Here is a 20,228-nt window from a genome sequence, read left to right as displayed (position 1 = left end):
CAATGGCGCTCCGTCTTCCTAGAATGTCTGTCTGATGGCATCCTGTGCTCTAGTCAGACTTGTGTGTTTATACAATTTGTGATTTACACTTGCTCGTGTGTGTGTGTGTGTGGTGGGGGGAGACTTTTAGCGTTGTTGGTCAGCCGGCTATGTGTACAAGTGTGATTAAAGGCCCAGTCAGATGGCCACATTAACAGAATTAGCTGCAGCGATCTGATCAGGATTACAGGGCACTCCATTCCCAGGCTGATGGGATTGAGAGGTGGAGGAGCAGCCGTGTCCCAAACGGCACCCCATTCTCTATATAGTGAAATACTTTTGACCAGGGTCCATAAGTTGCCATTTGGGACGCACACAGGGGACGTGTTGCTGCTCCATGGGACATTAAACTAGATGACGGAGAGGGGCTGACTGGACTATATAGGGGATGAGGTGTGTGATTGGAAGAGACGAGGGACGGGGAGTGTGGTCAAGGCAGATTGGAAACTGTTTATTTTGGTGGTCAAGTAGTGGCAGTTGGAGTCTACACAGATTTAACTGAAATGTACTCCTGCATCCTCATCATCCCTCCTCCTTCTCTCCCTCTTGTTTGTCTGTTTCTGAGTGGCTCACATTATCTCTCTCTCTCGCTTTGACTCAATCTCTATCTGTCTTTCAATCTCTCTCTCCTTCTCTTTATTTATTTCTCTCTATCTCTCACCCTTCCATCCAGGAACCCGGGCCAGCTAAGGTGGCAGTGACCAGTGGAGTTGACCAGCCGGGCATCAGCAGGAAAAATACCTTTAGCATTAAAAGTAGTGGCAGTGCTAGCAAAGCGATGATGGAGAAGACTCTGACCGGTCGGTCCTGGCGGTGCCAGGAGGAGCAACAGCAGAGGATCGGAGGCGGGAGAGGAACCCTCTCCAGCAGCTGCAGCTCCCCATCCATCAGCACCTCCTCCTCTCTCTGTGCCTCGTCTCCCTCCATGAGTGGCAGCGCTTCCCTCGACCAACTCAGCCAAACCTTCTCCAGAGACGGTAAGAGCAAACACATGGTCCATTGTTTGTTTTATTGGTGGCCCACTCTGATCATATACCCCGGCTACAATAAATGCAGCCTCAGGATATGTGGTTTCCAGTTTGCATAAGTTCCAGTGAAGTTCTTTGAGGGCCGTCGTGGTATCGGCTTGAGGGGGGATATACACGGCCGTGACTATAACTGAAGAAAATTATCTTGGGAGATAATACGGTCGGCATTTGATTGTGAGATATTCTGGGTCGGGTGAACAGAAGGACTCGAGTTCCTCTATGTTACTACAATTACACCACGAGTCATTAATCATGGAACACACACCTCCGCCCTTCTGCTTCCTGGAGAGATATTTATTCCTGTCTGCGCGATGAACTGAGAAACCATCTGGCTGGACCAATTCCGACAGAATATCCCAAGAGAGCCATGTTTACGTGAAACAGAGTATGTTCCAGGCCTTGATGTCTCTCTGGAAAGAAATCCTTGCCCATAGGTCGTCAACTTTGTTAACCAAAGATTGAACATTAGCAAGTAGAATACTTGGAAGTGGTGGGTGGTGTGCGCGCCTCCTAAATCGGACCAGCAGGCCGCTCTGAGTGCCTCTCATCCGCCGGCGATGTTTTGGGTCAGCCGCTGGAATCAGTTCAGTTGCCCCGGGGAGAGCAAACAAAGGATCTGCTTCGGGAAAGTCGTATTCCTGGTTGTAATGCTGGTGAGTTACCGCCGCTCTGATATCCAATAGTTTTTCCCGGCTGTATATAATGATGCAAAACACTTTCTGAGCTAATAATGTAAAAATGAATACATAAAAAAACAAAATACTGCAAAGTTTCCTAACCATAATTGGTTAAGGAAAACTGTGATAAATAAAAAAGTATACCAGTTTCATTTAAGGACCAAAGGATTGACAGCCGTCCCATATAGATTGCAAAATAGTTGGGAAGAGATTTTTGACGTACCGATCCCATGGCATAGTGTTTATGAACTGATACGCAAAATGACACCGGATTCAAAACTTAGAATCTTTCAATTTAAATTATTATATAAAATTCTTGCTACCAATAGAATGTTTTTTATATGGGGGATACAATCTTCCCAGCTCTGCAGATTTTGCTGCGAAGAGACAGAATCATTAGATCATTTGTTTTGGTACTGTCCATTTGTAGCTTGTTTTTGGACACAGGTCCAGCAATGGCTAAAGGATTGCAATATTTACCTGGAGCTAACCTTGCAGATAGCATTACTGGGTGATCTGAAAAGTCATAGTCAATCGATCAATAATATAATAATACTTTTAGCAAAAAAATTTATTTTCAATTCATAATCTGTAGAAACAATGAGAATAGAAAGGTTCAGAACTTTTGTAAAACATCATAGTACAGTTGAAATATATATGGCAAATAGAAATCCTATATGGATGGTGTTAAGAGATAGATGGGAGGTGTTGAATGGAATTGAAGGATGGGACTAATAACAACTAACAACAAATAATAACAAGATAACTAATAATGTAAGCATACTGTGACCATAATAAGTATATAGGTTGTAGGTTGGGAGCTTTTGTGAAAGAGCACAGTTCGAAAGATATGGCATATAGAAGCAAACCGGATGGACATCATGAAAATGATCGGAGAGGTTGAGAGTAGAAGAAGTTCAGGAGAAAAAACAAACAAAATATAATTATTGAAAAATTGACTGTGTCCATAAAATGTAGATAGTAAGTATAAGCTGGAAGTAGAGGCTTAAGCATTGTTGTTCACTATTTTACTCCAAGTAGGGAAAGGGTGTCGGGGTTGGAAAGTAATAAAGGTGAATATATATTTTTTAAAGGATATGTATGTGTATGTATGTAGGTATGTACAGTGGGGGAAAAAAGTATTTAGTCAGCCACCAATTGTGCAAGATCTCCCACTTAAAAATATGAGAGAGGCCTGTAATTTTCATCATAGGTACACGTCAACTATGACAGACAAAATGAGAATTTTTTTCTCCAGAAAATCACATTGTAGGATTTTTTATGAATTTATTTGCAAATTATGGTGGAAAATAAGTATTTGGTCAATAACAAAAGTTTCTCAATACTTTGTTATATACCCTTTGTTGGCAATGACACAGGTCAAACGTTTTCTGTAAGTCTTCACAAGGTTTTCACACACTGTTGCTGGTATTTTGGCCCATTCCTCCATGCAGATCTCCTCTAGAGCAGTGATGTTTTGGGGCTGTCGCTGGGCAACACAGACTTTCAACTCCCTCCAAAGATTTTCTATGGGGTTGAGATCTGGAGACTGGCTAGGCCACTCCAGGACCTTGAAATGCTTCTTACGAAGCCACTCCTTCGTTGCCCGGGCGGTGTGTTTGGGATCATTGTCATGCTGAAAGACCCAGCCACGTTTCATCTTCAATGCCCTTGCTGATGGAAGGAGGTTTTCACTCAAAATCTCACGATACATGGCCCCATTCATTCTTTCCTTTACATGGATCAGTCGTCCTGGTCCCTTTGCAGAAAAACAGCCCAAAAGCATGATGTTTCCACCCCCATGCTTCACAGTAGGTATGGTGTTCTTTGGATGCAACTCAGCATTCTTTGTCCTCCAAACACGACGAGTTGAGTTTTTACCAAAAAGTTCTATTTTGGTTTCATCTGACCATATGACATTCTCCCAATCCTCTTCTGGATCATCCAAATGCACTCTAGCAAACTTCAGATGGGCCTGGACATCTACTGGCTTAAGCAGGGGGACACGTCTGGCACTGCAGGATTTGAGTCCCTGGCGGCGTAGTGTGTTACTGATGGTAGGCTTTGTTACTTTGGTCCCAGCTCTCTGCAGGTCATTCACTAGGTCCCCCCGTGTGGTTCTGGGATTTTTGCTCACCGTTCTTGTGATCATTTTGACCCCACAGGGTGAGATCTTGCGTGGAGCCCCAGATCAAGGGAGATTATCAGTGGTCTTGTATGTCTTCCATTTCCTAATAATTGCTCCTGTCGTAGAAATATTTGACTCAAAAAGTAGTCAACTTAAAAATATTTCTCAAGAGACTGGAACTTGTGAATTTAGACTTTTATTATTTGCATAACAAAGCCGAGCTTGCTCCATGGAGCAACAACTGTCTCTCTTTGGCTTAGAGCTCCCTTTTATACACACAAATGCATAATCATGTTACATAGCATATACAGTCCCTCCCCTTAGGGCAAATGATTAACTTATTTTAGTGCCACTCTACCCTTATCTTTCAACGTCCAGATGTCACCTGTAATTTACTCCAAAAGGTCATGGGCGCTTTTCCATAGGAAGCCTCTTCCCTAATCTCATTATATTGGTAGCAGACCCTTTCCCTAATCTCATTATATGGTTGCAGACCCTTTCTTTACAAATAATACACGTACATACATTAAGGCATTTATCATTTACCATCCTCCCTGGCCCTTGAGATTATGTGCATGTGGCCATGTGTCAAGTCATAGGGTCATAAGCAAAACAAATGATAACACTAGGTCCATTGTTACTCCAATCTCCACACAGCCATCACATGTCATTGACATACCCAGACCAGCTGCAGGGAGTTTATGAAAAACACATAAATGTCTCTGCTCTGTATTAACCCTTCAACTGGTTCTCAATCCATAAACATTTTAAGGCATATAGGTGTTTAATTCTACAACATATGTACTTGAAAATCATCCATATATTCCCCCCTCTGGGACATTCCAATAATGTCCCAATAATACAAAGATAAAAAAATTTAATGAATGTAAGCCTGTGCATTTACTTATTCTTAGCCTTGCCATATGTGGTTACTTTTCATATACATATATTTAAACCAATATATATTCCTCATTGTTTGACCTATCCTGATGAGGACCCAGAGCCCAGTCAGGTATTGGATACAAGTCTTGAAGGTTTCCCTCTAAGCTAACCTCCAATTGTTGCTGTTGAGCTTTGTAACCATTGCTCCCCTTTTTGTTTTGTTGTATTTCCAATATACGTGGTAGTATCCTAACACATCAAAATATATAAGAAATAAATGCAACTTTGTTTTAACCATAATATTTAGGACATGTTAAGAATAGTGTCAACATCTTTAGCTTACATAACCTTTTTTTTTTACCCATATCATAATTATTATAACAATCAAAAGAATCAATATCTAATCCATTCATTGCAATGTCAACATCATTAGTTATTAACATATTAATAACTTATTCAAATCAATCAGTCACTTTATAATTCATAGTCATTATCAGATGAATTACCCAAAACAAATTTAGAATGACAATTCTTAGTTATTCACTTTGGTTCCATCATTCAAAGTTAAATCTCTCACCTTGGCACATATTGACACTGGCAGAATGTATATTTATACTATCATAATTCTAGCATTAACTTCCTCATAACAAGAATTACAACAGATCATTATCTTAATACATTCCTAGTCTAAATTACTATACATTTAGCAGTGTATAATACCTCCTTAATCAACATACTACCTTAACTAACACTCCCTTACTCTACCGGCACTCAATCTTCTGGCAGGCCCATTATGTTCTTCAGATAGCTTCATAGTTCATCTTGGATTGCCCATGGCAATGTCCCAATTCCAATGTCACACCTGAGCCGCCCCACCTCCACCATCATTCTGTTTTGTCCATTTGCAAACCAGTATACCCAAACTAGGAAGAACGTTGCATTTGCATAGACCTCTCTCCTCCCGCTCACTCCACATGGACTCCTGTCACATTCTTGAGAGAAAAGTCACAAAAGAGAAGGCAATTGATTGCCTTGATTTGATGCTGGATTCAGGTCTCCTGGCAGAGGTGGTGTCGGACAGGAACGTCTTCAACGCCTTTGTTGTTCCTCTTCAGCCGGGTAGAGGTCTTTCGGTTTTTATTGTGGTTCACACCGCTCTGGACCAAATTATTTCTACTATGCATTATAACACCATCTGTAATAACATCTTGAATGTCTGGAATCTCTCGGTGGTCTGGAATCTCTCGGCGGTCTGGAAGGTCTTGGAAGTCTCGGTGGTCTCCTAGTCATCAGTTCCCTCACTCTGGTACAATGGTTTAGATGATACCCGATCACACTCCCCTCTATCCGTACCGCTGTTGGTGTAACTGGGACGATGATGTATGGTCACCTTTAGCTGTTAACCTTCTCCCATCACTAGGATCTCCGGATCAGCCAGAGTCCCTCTCAATCTATCGACATCGGTCTGCGATGAGTGTCCTTCTATCAGCCTACCCATAGGGAAGCTCGGAGTTACTGCTGCAAAGACACAAGCACAGACACACACAAAAGACAACAATGCTACCCAATGGCTGAGGTTGGAACACTCCTATAGTGGGAAACATGGATCTAAGCATCTGTCTCCACCACTTTTACCATCATTAAGGTAGCCAACAACACCTGGTACAGGCCCCTCCACATAGGGTCTTTCCAGCTCTTTCTTCTGTAGTCTTTTGCCATCACATAGTCTCCAGGGCACAGAAAATACTCAGATTCTCCTACTCAGTTGGGCAGAGTTATCTTCACCCATGAAAAGACAATCTTAAGAACATTGTTAGGTTAGGTGAGACACAGTATGCTACTTATGTCCTCTCATCCGTCAAGAGAAGCCTTGAGATTATGAAGCATACCTGCTTCCAGCTTGTTGTAGTCCACTTATCTCATAGACAGACCACCTCTACACCATGGCTCCTATCACAAAAACAAAAATGATTTAACCTAACCCATAACACATTATTACTACTGCTCATATCCTTAATACACCTTGCATATTTCCCCACAAAACCATAATAAAACATTAAAACCTCTGTAATCCCAACTTCCCCCCTTGGACACATGCATCACATCGTGATTCATGTGTTCAAAAAACAAAACAACAACAATATTGCCTATTAAACCAAAAATAATAACTAAACTGAAAATGACAACCCTTGAGCATATCTTTACTTAACTGTATCCCATAACACTATTCAAGGAATACCTCTCCTTCAGGACTAACTCTCTCACTTCATCCTTGTCCTGTTTGGACTAATATATATATATTAGGGCTGTCAGATTATTAAAATTTTTAATCAAATTAATCAGAATTTTCAGTGGATTAATCATGATTAATCACTATTTGCAATTACACCTGAATCCTAACCATTTTTTTTCTGAAATGCATACCAAAAGATAAATAACAGGACACAGATACATAATTTTCATATTATGTCTGTTTATTAACACAGCCAAATAATGGTGTTTTAAATCAAGCTGAAACATACTACACACCATAATATTTGTCTTTGTAATGTTCCATCACTTCCTCTTTGGCATTCCTCTTAACCAGGATGTACAATTTACAGTATTCAATTGAACAGAAAGCAATAAATGTAGTCAAATCATAACAGTGACCTACCACATTTTTGCACAATTTGAGTCATCTGTGGAAAAAAACATTTTCAATAAAACTTTTAAATCAAACCAAAGAACAATCTTTTACCTTTTCCTCCATTCTTTAATCCAGTTGCTCAAAAAATCCAGTTGCTAACTACTATAACATGTTGCACTGAAACTGGTCTTTTTGTTTGAACATCACCTTTCAAATCTACTGAGCTTCATCATCTTTCAGCCAGTTGCTGAGGCAAACTAACTTGTTCACATTTTCTGAAAGTAAAGCTGACCTTTTCTTGTTCACAATGTGACCTGCAACTGAGAAAAGTCGTTCACAGGGAACAGTGGTTGCAGGAGTGGCTAGATATTTGTGAGCTAGTGAGGCCAGCTTCTCATGGGCTCCTGAATGAGATGCCCACCACCTCAAGGGGCAGTCCTCCAATTTAATGGTGGGCTCTGCTCTGTACCTCTGTATGGCAGATTGGACCTCTTCATCTTCTGATTCTGAATCTGAGCCCATTTGCAGAAGGCTGATTTTCTTCCTGGGTGGCCCATCATCATGTGTCTGTGAAGACCTTCTGGGTGATTCTTGTTGCAGCATCCCTTCAAGTGTGGTCCACACCTCTTCCCTGTCTGTCTTGGGCAGGCATTTCAAGTCTTTGAAACGAGGATCCAAAACTGTAGCAATCTGGAGCCATGCATTGTTGAGCTGTTCTTGACGGGATGCTAGGTCCTCCTTGAACTTGGTCTTGAATCTCACCACATATGCAGGGTCCTCATCACAGGCTTCCATCTTGAGACGCAAGTGGCAGAGAGAAGGTAGTACCACAGAACAGGAGACATAGGCCTCTCCACCCAGGAGCTCAGTTACATACCTACGCACACAAACACACACATGCACACAGAGACAGTGTATTATTAGAACAGTGGTTATCAACATATTATTATTATTATTATTATTATTATTATTATTATTATCATCATCATCATTATTTTTTACATAGATACATGTTATTGATATTTGACTTGGTTTAATTCATTCCAGAAAATAATCAAAGCGATGTTATTTGATAAGTTACAGACTGATTTACCTGCATGGCTCTAGAAGTGTCTCCAGCCTCTGCAGTTTATCCCACGCTGCGGTCGGCAAAACGAGTTTGTGCTCCTGATTGTCCAGGGCTGCGATGACAGCCTCTTTATTTCTGCTCACGCGCTTGACCATTTCCAGCGTCGAATTCCAACGTGTTGGAACATCCTGGATCAATGGCTCTTGCTTCTTTCCCAGGCTGACTTGTTGTGCTTGAAGCTCCGCAGCATTTGCTGGGCTGTGCTTAAAATGACCGACAACTTTGCGAGCCTTGGCCAAAGCATTTACAAAGCCGCTGTCAGCAAGACTCACTGTGACACTTCTCTGCACCATGTGAGCGACACAGTTCATGTGTTCATAGCGTGTAAGTCGAATTGCGGCAACCATGTTGCGTGCACTGTCAGTCCCAATGGTTGTAGTCTTGCCCTCGATGTCCCACTCACGTGCAACAGACAGGAACTGTTCTTTACAAGCCTCCGCAAAATGACGCTCCTCAGTTTTTAATATAGTCAGCGCAAAAGACTTCAGTTCCCACGTGTCACTGATTAAATGTGCAGTTACTCCGAGGTAATTGTTGTTACTCACTGATGTCCAATGGTCTCCTGTCAGGGCGATATGATTTACTTGAGCCAAGACCTCTTTCCTTTTTCGTTTTCATAGAGCTCGTGGATTTTCTTCATAACTGTGGCTCTTGACGGTGGCTTATAGAATGAGTCTTGAGACGCCACTTGCAAAACATCAAGGAAACCTGAGTCTTCTACAATGCTAATGGGTCTACAATCCTTTGCAATCCATTTTGCTATTGTGTTGGTCAAATTATCTGAGGTTGATTTTGTTAATTGCCTGCAAACATTCAGCGTGGTCTGGCGCAAACCACTTGCTGAATCTGACGGCCCAGCAAACGCATGTTTGGCGTTGACATGGTACTTCAAGCTTGAACAGCTCCGGTGAAATTGAAACTCCTTCTTACAAATCTTGCAAATAACCTTGTACTTGTTAACTGTACCATCATCATTCTTTTTATATTTGAATCCGTCAATAGGCCCACTTTGCTCACCTTGCTCCATCTCGCCTCTAGCTCCCAACCACTTTCCTGACCTGAATAATTTGTCACACTGCGCATGCGTGAAATGCGTTAAAAAAATTGACGTAATTAACAGCAAACAACTAATTAACGTCGTTAACGCGCTATTTTTGACAGCCCTAATATATATATATAGGATTTTGTCCAAATTATAAACTTCTTCACAATTATCCTTATTATATCTAACCCCCTAATACAGCATGCCTCTAGAATTTATAGTGCGGGTGATCAGGTCACACTATAAAGCCAGGACAGATTTCAGAGGTCATTGAAATCATTCAATTAATTGTTTCATCCAATAGTATACTACTCATTAATAACCATCAAAACATTTCATAAATGTTCTATCCCGAGTGTACAGTAAGTCCTTAGTACAGCTCTTTTCAAAATAAATCACACATATTTACTTATCACTCAGTAAATAAAACCAAAATTACATGTGTATGCCCCTTTAAGATATTTCACTTCCATCTCGTCACAAAACCCAAAATAGAAATAAAATCTTATATAGAATAACATTTCATACTAAGTAGTTTGTTTGTGGTTATTCGAACACCATATAGTAAAACAATAAACAAACAAAAATGGCCAGGCCTTATTTATTTTGGTAGCTCCCTATGACAACCTAAAAATAAAACTACTTAATTTGACTAACTAGTTCCACCCTAGCCTACAGACTTTTTTAACCTCCCAATAAAGAAATCCCCATGTTCCTGGAAGAGAAAGTATACATGTCGTTAACATATAATCAACAATCCAAAGATAGTAATTACACACAAAACATCATACATATATCCCCAGTCCTATATGATCAACAATCATTAACCCCAGCATCGATTTAAAATAGTTTGATACGTCGTGTCCTACTTTACCCCTAACATAATATTATAGGAGACTCCCATCAATTCTTAAAAGAAAACTCCCACTTAGAAGACACTAGATAATAACACGTTTTATTAAGTTAACTACACCTTCCACTATAAACCTATAACCCCATTTTAGTAATTTAAACGTCGCAAACTGTTGCATTGATGTTTTTTTTAAATATAAACTTATTTCATAATCCAAAACCCATAAAAAGATGTCTACTTAATCCATCAAGCCAACAGCAACAACTACCTCCCAAGGTTCAACGTACTATAAACAAATTATCGTTATCTGAAGTAATAAAACATCATCATAACTCACTGCTGTTTAAACAAACTATATAATGTCATAATAAAATGATCAATGATCAAATATCGTTCCTTATTCAACTATCGAGACATGTTCTTCACTAGTAAATCGTCTCCACAAAGCAATACTACCTAATAACATATTCTCATTCTCCTAAATATAAATAATTACTTCTATTAAACAATCCCATTCAACATCAAGTCAACCTGTCTCATCACCCAATTAACTTGTTTTTTAAACCCTCTACAATATCTATCATACTCTACCACTAATTTCCCTTATAACGGTACCTCAACAGATGACAAATTATTTTATATTTATAGTAAAAACCAATAAAACATCCAATTCATCAATATGCAATTTTAATTACTATGTTATCCTATCCAACATGGATTGGTAGGACAACATCTTTCCTATAATGTTATCCATGAAACCAGTAATTCACATCAATAACATCAATGTAAAAGATTTGCTTTCTGTCCCTTACTGGATTCGAACCAGGGACCCTCTGCACACATCGACAACATTCACCATCGAAGCACCGTTACCCGTCGTTCCACCAATGCCACACAAAGCATCTACTTCCAGTTCATAGAGCAAGTGACGTCACCCAACGAAAACCGCACTAGCTCTCACCGCTAACTAGCTAGCAATTTCCTGCTGATAATAATAATAATAATAATAATATGCCATTTAGCAGACGCTTTTATCCAAAGCGACTTACAGTCATAATATTCAACCTCCTATGACTTCCTACAAAATACGCGATCCTTGTACACCTAACTTAACCCATAATGTCCCTTATAGCGTTCTCACGTTTCAGCAAGCCCCAATGTTTAACACCCACAGACAAAAATGGAAATTCTTCCATTTTTACTAGCAGACCTAATAAAACACTTTCAAACAGCGTTCTGCATTTACCTCTATCATAGGGTTTAAAAAAGAACTTAACAACATTAACCATCCTAAATTGCCGTAGTAACGTCATGTTTGGTTCAGTTGATCTATTACCATATAAGACATTCACTTCTCCATGCGTTGTAAACTATATCCTATTTCTCTTGTAATCAACTAAAATCATGCCACGCAATTAAACCATCACTCTGCCATTATCAGAATGAATTAACTATCCTTTCTAAGTAAGCTACAAGTAACACCAAACACTTGCTGTAGTTTACCATCATATATTAAATCATCCATTTGTTACAATCCAATTTATTTATAGACATATTCCACCATTGTCACTCGTTTAATCTAGCAAAACCTTATTCAATGACTAAAAATTACTACCACGCACTCTTCTCTCCATACCCGTTAACATTTTAGCAGATGCTCTTATTCCAAACGACATTATTATATTTATACTAGCCCCCTTGGGAATCGAACACCCAACCCTGGCGTTGCAAGCACCGTGCTCTACCAACTGAGCTACAGAGGACCACAGATGAGCGTATAGTGCCTTTTTCTGATAATGTTATAATTGTAGCCTATTGCATTACTTTAGTTTAAAATATAAGTTTGTTTATTCAACAAATCTAGAACCCACTCTAAATTGGTGCTATTCACTCAGCATAATAGCCAAAGCTCCTTGCATCCCCTAGTTCACGTAACTAAAATACATTATCATTCTAGAATTCAACTATTCGCATACATCACTAGTGTCACGCAAACTATAGAATAAAGTAATAACAATTAGAATGTGTCAAATAAATGTTTTCCATCCAACTATTCAAACTTGCTTCAAATATCTCTTTCAGCTCGATACAGTCAAGCAAGTATGACTCTCTTTTAACCGGAAACTAGTTCATGTCATTAGTAAAGTCTATTCACATCCCAACAATAACTAATAATATATGTATATTCATATTATTAAAATACCTTACTTTCATTCCAGTCTACCTAAACAATTCAAATTATGACCATAACTCTATCGCAATTGCCAGTCCGCTATTCAAATGTAACTGTCCTTTCTGATTTAGACCATAGACACTCCTCCTTCTTTCCCGTTGAATTAGAATAAATTCAGTCTGAAAAGACTCAGGCTGCTAAATCTTCCAATCTTATCCTGACTGTTCCTTCAATCTAAACAACCCACAACTATAGCTAAACTATACTTAGAAAACCTAGACTCTGTTCAGCGATGCAGAATCTATGCTTTATTGAAATGACAAGTTAATCCTCCTTTATTCCAATGATAATGGTCAGTAGTTATAGTATCTGGCACATACCACACCTTATCAGAAAATAGCTTTGAAGGACACAGATCTCACACGCTCAACGTAATCAACTTAGCAGTCAACAAGTCAAACCCCACATTCATTGATTTGGAAACAGATCTAACCAAATGAATTATATTTTCCCCTAATATACTAAAATTCCTTGACTATCTTACCTCTGCTTCTGAAATAATAGATAGTTTATTATAATGCTTAATTCTACCACATGTCCTATGTACTCTCTCCCATTTCCACGTACGTCTACGTGTTTGGGCAAGTCAACACCTATAATTTTATCCAATCCCTCGTATTAAATCACACTCACATAAAATTCATTATATTCCAATATATTCATATCTACCAAACCATTCATGTTTCTAATTATTCTTTATTGCCACAAATCAGTTAATCACCATCTAGTCTCAGCGGAACAAACAACAAATTACCCAAATCCTTTCCCTCAGTCATAGAATCCTCCTAGAATCATATATGCTGGTCACTATTCCCTGATCTTACAAAATTATATGACAGGCATTGTTGTACGAAACTCCAAGATATAATTTACAAGAAAAGCTTATTATTCCAACGTATATATAATTATCAAACACACCTCTATATCTCATCATTCAAACTTCAGAGTGCGACTAATTTACACCATTATACCACTCTTATTCCATATTTATACTATGTCGTTCTCAAACGCCCTTAATTACTATTTGTATAACCTACAGGAATATTGTATTCTATCAAAGGGCCCAAATTTGGAATGTTAACCCTATCCTAGTTATTATTTTACTGTAGTCAATTTATCATAATACTACATCACCTCTAAAGTTTATAAATATAATGTCAGAAACATACCCTAAAAGATTTATCAAAATACAATGCATAGACGTCATATGACCACACCGGTACACGTGACCTGTTCCTCCAACAGGATTTATTCTACCCCTCCTGGTAACGTGAATAATCTACACTCAGTTGGTCAATGAATATCCACGCACCATTCACTCTTCCCCTCTTGGTGTGAGACCGGGTGCGTCCTTCCTACCAGGTTATACTCAAACAACGGTCCAGGAAAGGTGCGCCAACCTTTCTCCACCAAACACTGACACTTCAAACGACCTCAAACACAGCTTCTCTCCTCAACACAGAAAATAAGCTGTTATCTGCAGGATTTCTTATTATTCTCATTCATATAGATGAGCAGCCACTTGTGCCCAAATGAATCAGACAGTTGAATGACTCACAGCCGCCCAAGCAACCCATTCACCCATACGAGATGAGCAGACCTACTCTATTTAACACTTTCTCAATATTTTGAAGCCCTTGTAGCTATTTAACCCGTTCACCTACTCAGGATGACCGGTGTTACTCCAATTTATGCTGTCACCTACGCCGGATGACCTAACTTTTTTACCTGATCGACCCTACCTAATTTTGGCATCACCACAACACAGGATGATGCCCTACCTACCCGAGCAGACCTCGAACAATGAATTCCTCATTAGAGCGGTACCGTAGGTCCCAAATTTAGCTAGCCACCTGCCCGTTCAGACCTCTGGAGTGCTAATTTTAGCTCTCCAAAGCGGTATCCACAGGATTTCTATCTATTTAGCCCAGGTGTTACACTTCCTCTACACACCTGGACTTCTACTACGCTTTCCTAAGCGACCTGTAAATTCGGCCCTCTTTCTCTGATACACTTTCACGACACAGAGAAAGAGCGTTATTGAACAGGATTTCGCCTACCTAAGCAGTCCTCAAGACGATTCACTTCCACTACACGTCTAGAGCGGTATCTGTAGGTCTTTTTAACATGTTATTGTCTGATCGCTCAACCAGCTGGACAGCCGCCCGTGTCGAAATGACCCAGACAGAGCGATCAGCAAGATGAATCAAATGAATCAAATGAATCAAATGAATCAAATGAATCAAATGAATTGAACAGACGGTTCAGACAAACAACAGAGTGACATCGACATGTATTCTTAAATTCAAAAGCTCCTAGCCTCTAATGTTCTGGTTCTTAAATTTGGAGAGACCTACTTTGGTATTTCTTTAGATGTTGCCGAGCCCCGGATCGGACCACACAAACGTTATACTATATAAGTAAGAACTTGGCTTACCTGTTAAAAGCGGCCGCTTTTGTTTGTATGGTCAATCCAAGCCGTTTCACAACTGCAAATGTATACCGTCTCTGGTCCCTATTTTTCAACTCCTGGCAAAGCTCGCCAATTATGTCGTAGAAATATTTGACTCAAAAAGTAGTCAACTTAAAAATATTTCTCAAGAGACTGGAACTTGTGAATTTAGACTTTTATTATTTGCATAACAAAGCCGAGCTTGCTCCATGGAGCAACAACTGTCTCTCTTTGGCTTAGAGCTCCCTTTTATACACACAAATGCATAATCATGTTACATAGCATATACAGTCCCTCCCCTTAGGGCAAATGATTAACTTATTTTAGTGCCACTCTACCCTTATCTTTCAACGTCCAGATGTCACCTGTAATTTACTCCAAAAGGTCATGGGCGCTTTTCCATAGGAAGCCTCTTCCCTAATCTCATTATATTGGTAGCAGACCCTTTCCCTAATCTCATTATATGGTTGCAGACCCTTTATTTACAAATAATACACGTACATTAAGGCATTTATCATTTACCATCCTACCTGGCCCTTGAGATTATGTGCATGTGGCCATGTGTCAAGTCATAGGGTCATAAGCAAAACAAATGATAACACTAGGTCCATTGTTACTCCAATCTCCACACAACCATCACATGTCATTGACATACCCAGACCAGCTGCAGGGAGTTTATGAAAAACACATAAATGTCTCTGCTCTGTATTAACCCTTCAACTGGTTCTCAATCCATAAACATTTTAAGGCATATAGGTGTTTAATTCTACAACATATGTACTTGAAAATCATCCATACTCCCAGAGTTGATTTCTTCAAACCAAGCTGCTTACCTATTGCAGATTCAGTCTTCCCAGCCTGGTGCAGGTCTACAATTTTGTTTCTGGTGTCCTTTGACAGCTCTTTGGTCTTGGCCATAGTGGAGTTTGGAGTGTGACTGTTTGAGGTTGTGGACAGGTGTCTTTTATACTGATAACAAGTTCAAACAGGTGCCATTAATACAGGTAATGAGTGGAGAACAGAGGAGCCTCTTAAAGAAGAAGTTACAGGTCTGTGAGAGCCAGAAATCTTGCTTGTTTGTAGGTGACCAAATACTTATTTTCCACCAAAATTTGCAAATAAATTCATAAAAAATCCTACAATGTGATTTTCTGGATTTTTTTTCCTCATTTTGTCTGTCATAGTTGACGTGTACCTATGATGAAAATTACAGGCCTCTCTCATCTTTTTAAGTGGGAGAACTTGCTCAATTGGTGGCTGACTAAATACTTTTTTTCCCCACTGTAAATGACAAACAGAGTTAACCAAAGTGCCAAGATTTATTACAGATAAGAGGCAATAAATACAATTCATAAGACCGGTCACCACAACTTGAACAGACTAACTGGCTGGAACTACAGCTTAGAGGGTGTAAGGGTGGGGGGAGGTGTGACCCAGGTGCAGTGCAGGATATACAGTAGGCAGTAGGAAGAGATGGTGAAACAAGGATCTTTCTGGTGGTTCCGAAGCCAAAATACTAAATAACGGACTTATCACGATAAAAGAAAGGTGGAGCAAATAAGTCTCCAAAATCGGCTGACAGCCAAAATACAAAATACTACCTAACACTCAAACAAATCTCGAAACAGGGAGAACACATCTCAAGTACCTGTACATAGGTCTCCGATCAGACACTGAGTAGTACTGCTGGACATAGAGAAACTAGCAGAGTAAACTGAGCAAGGGAACACAGGGAAGTGAAGGCATAAATACACATTTGAACAGATAGACACAGGTGACACCAATAGGATGATGATTAGTCCAGACTGTGAGTGAGGAGGTGCCTAAGGTTGTCGGAGGATGACACCTAGTGGGTCGCTCCGAAACTGCGACCCCCTCCTCTAACAAGTGGGCACACACAATGAATTAGCCGCAGGGCAATAAATAATACCAAGTATCCAAGGCTCAAGCCTTGCATGTAAAACTCTTCCAGGAGAATATCATGCATATTTTTTATAAAAGTATATTCACACTCGTTGTAAGATGGCACACTGGACATGAAACACTCTGAAAGATGATAACACACTTTGTGTTAATTAGCATACAAAAGCACACACATGAATCATAAGACTTGCTGCTACTCTATAACCAAAGTAGCCCCTCCAAAAGACAGCCAGCCCTGAAGGTCTCTGTGACAAAATAAGATAAACATATAACAAAGAAAATGTAACTAGTCCACCTGCCAAGGCAGGCCCAACTCTTTTACCTGAATACCAGCTCTTTTGCTTTGGGTAGACAAAAAAAACGAAACCTAACATATGTAAGGGACACGAACTAACATTAAACCTAAGAGCAGCGAAAGGCTGCTCCAAAGTTCTCTGAAAAATACAAACATAATTATAACCTCGGTTCACTTACGCAATAGCAATATCAACCCTTCAAAACTTTAATACTTTATTCAATACACAACATTATCAAATAGACTCAAATCATATTAAAGATAACCCTCCCGTTGTCCTGGTATTCTGTACACACGCCGTGCCCTCCGGGTCGAACTGTCCCCCTCTCACTAAAGGCCCAGTTGGAACATGTGGGACAGTATGGGTGCGAGCAGCCTTTGCAGATGTATTTGTTACACCTGGTGCACACCGTGTGTGTTTTACAGTCCTTCTTTGTGGGGCAGACCTGACACCTCTTCCTCTTACTGGGTTGTGCGGGGTTGGGTGCTTGGGCCGGTGGTGCTGCGTGGTCCGGTGCTGCGGGGCGTGATCCCGCCGGGGCTGATCACGATACGTAGCCCTCTGAACAGCTTTGACGAGCGCCGCAGAGGCTTCGGTGCGAGGGAGACGGGCCCTTCTTTGTATGAACGGAGTCACTAGTGCCTTTCCCAGCTGCTCGAGGAACACCCTCCTCTTGTTTCGCTTGCCAGGCATCCAAGTGGGGTTGAGCTCTCGCCATATGACAAAAGCGTTGTAAGAGGACACGTCAAGGATGTTGTGGAAGATGACCAGGGGCCAGCGCGCGGTCATCCCTCCTGCAGCTGTAGGTTCCAATCACCTTGTCTAGGTTGTCCACACCTCCCTTGTTGCTGTTGTAGTCTAGGACGATGGCCGGCTTCTTGTCCTGGCGACGGCTAACGTGAGCCTCGGTGTGCAGCGTGCTCAGGAGTAAGACGTTCTTGTTTTTCTTTGCCAGGTAGGACACTAGAGCGGTGGTGGACGTGAAGGCGAACTTGGAGGAGAAGAGGAGCCTGTCCTTTGAGGCGAGCAGCGCCTGCGGGAGCTCTGGCTTGTTCTTTCTGACTGTGCCGACCACGGTGACGTTCCTGGTCAGGAGCTGGCGCGCGAGCTCGTATGAGGTGAAGAAATTGTCGCAGGTGACGTTGTGACCCCTGAGTCCCTGCGTCAAATCGAGCACGACCCTCATCCCCTGGTTCTTCTCGGGGCCTCCGCATGTGGCCTTGCCGGTGTAGACCTGCATCTTCCAGGCGTAGCTGGATTTGGAGTCGCAGGCCACCCATGTCTTGATGCCGTATTTGGCCGGCTTGCTTGGGATATACTGGCGGAAAGGACATCGGCCTGGAGGAGAGAGAGAGCCAGAGCGAGAGAGAGAGACAGAGAGAGAGAGAGAGAGAGAGAGAGGAGAGGAAAGACAAGAGATTAGCTTTAGCGTGTTGTGTTGTGTTGTGTTGTGTTCAGTGTTGTGTTCAGTGTTGTTGTTGTGCTCTTGTACGGTGTTGTTGGCCCCGGCACACCTCTGAAAGGGACCAGTTGCTCGTCCACCGTCACGTCGGGCCCGGGGTTGTAGAGGAGCGGCAGCCTCTCGACCCACTTGTCCCAGACCTCTCTCACGGCCGCAAGTTTGTCACCGCCGCCTGCTGCGCGTCTCTCGGCTCTGGTCTGACGGTCGTCGAAGCGAAGGAGTCTCGAGTAAGCGTGAAAGACTTTGAGCGGCATGGTTGCGCGGAAAATGGTCCTTCCGCTCTCGGCGTCCCAGAGACTAGAGGCCGCTTCGCCTCGGGACCTGTACACGCCGGCTAGGATGAGCAGCCCTACGTAGGCTCTCAGGTCTGTGGAGTCCATCGCTTTCCAGCGGCCGCCGCCGCCGCCGCGGTCACGGTCTTCGTGGTTTTCGTGGTTTTCGTGGTCGTCGGCGTAGTGGCGGCGGTGGTCGTCGTCGCCGTCGTCGCCGTCGCCTCGGGCTCCGTATTTTCGAACGCCCTCCAGATTGGTCATCTCCAGGATGATGTCTTCTATCTCGGGTGTGAAAAACAAGCGGAACGTGGAGAGGATGTCGCGGGCTTGGCCTACGGCCTGCCTAGTAGGCCCGGGCCTCATGTCCTCCGGCACCTCAGCAACCGGCCTGTTACTATTTGCCGCTGCCGCGGCCCCTCCGACGCCCCGATTGTTGTCACAGGGCACCGAGCACCATTGGATTTGGCCGTTTCTCGACACGAATGTCTCTCTTTCCACTCGAGGGATATCGTGTTGTGTTCTGGGGCTGATGCTGCGGCGGCGGCGGCTGCTGCGGCTGCGAAGCGGCGGAGGTCTCCTCGCTCTCCTCGCTCACTTTCACCTTCCCCTTGTTCTTCCCCTTGTTGTTCTTCTTCTTCTTGTTGGTCGCGTCGTCGTCGTCGTCGTCATCGTCTCGTTCGTCTTCTACGCCTTGACCTTCTTCTACTTGGACATCGTCCTCGTCATCGGCGGCGTCGGCGGCTGCGGCGTCGTAGTCGTCGTCGTCGTCGTCCTCTGTGGTCTCCTCGTCCTCTGGGTTGTATTCCTCCCCGTCTTCTTCTTCGGACGCTTCCTCGTCCGCTTCCTCATCGCAGTCAGAGTCATTGGACAATATCTGTTCTAGGACCTGTTTGGCCGTGAATCGCACAGCACTCATAATAGCTTCGGCACCCAGGCTGGGGAAGTCCCCAAGACCTCTCTCTTCGGCACGTGTCCGGACATGCCACGGAGGCAATATTAGTAGTAGTAGTAGTAGTAGTAGTAGTAGTAGTAGTAGTAGTAGTAGTAGTAGTAGTAGTAGTAGTAGTAGTAGTAGTAGTAGTAGTAGTAGTAGTAGTAGTAGTAGTAGTAGTAGTAGTAGTAGTAGTAGTAGTAGTAGTAGTAGTAGTAGTAGTAGTAGTAGTAGTAGTAGTAGTAGTAGTTA

General features: G+C 41.9%; 1 pseudogene; it reads right to left on the bottom strand.

Annotated features, from left to right (window-relative positions):
* Positions 1-14,614: 14,614 nt before the first annotated feature.
* LOC121560567 lies at positions 14,615-19,586 on the bottom strand (annotated as a pseudogene).
* Positions 19,587-20,228: the final 642 nt, after the last annotated feature.

Source organism: Coregonus clupeaformis, chromosome 7 (genome assembly GCF_020615455.1).
Source record: "Coregonus clupeaformis isolate EN_2021a chromosome 7, ASM2061545v1, whole genome shotgun sequence".
In the NCBI taxonomy this organism is placed as follows: domain Eukaryota; kingdom Metazoa; phylum Chordata; class Actinopteri; order Salmoniformes; family Salmonidae; genus Coregonus; species Coregonus clupeaformis.
The sequence above is the reverse complement of the archived record's forward strand: the minus strand, read 5'-3'. Positions and strand labels throughout refer to the sequence as shown.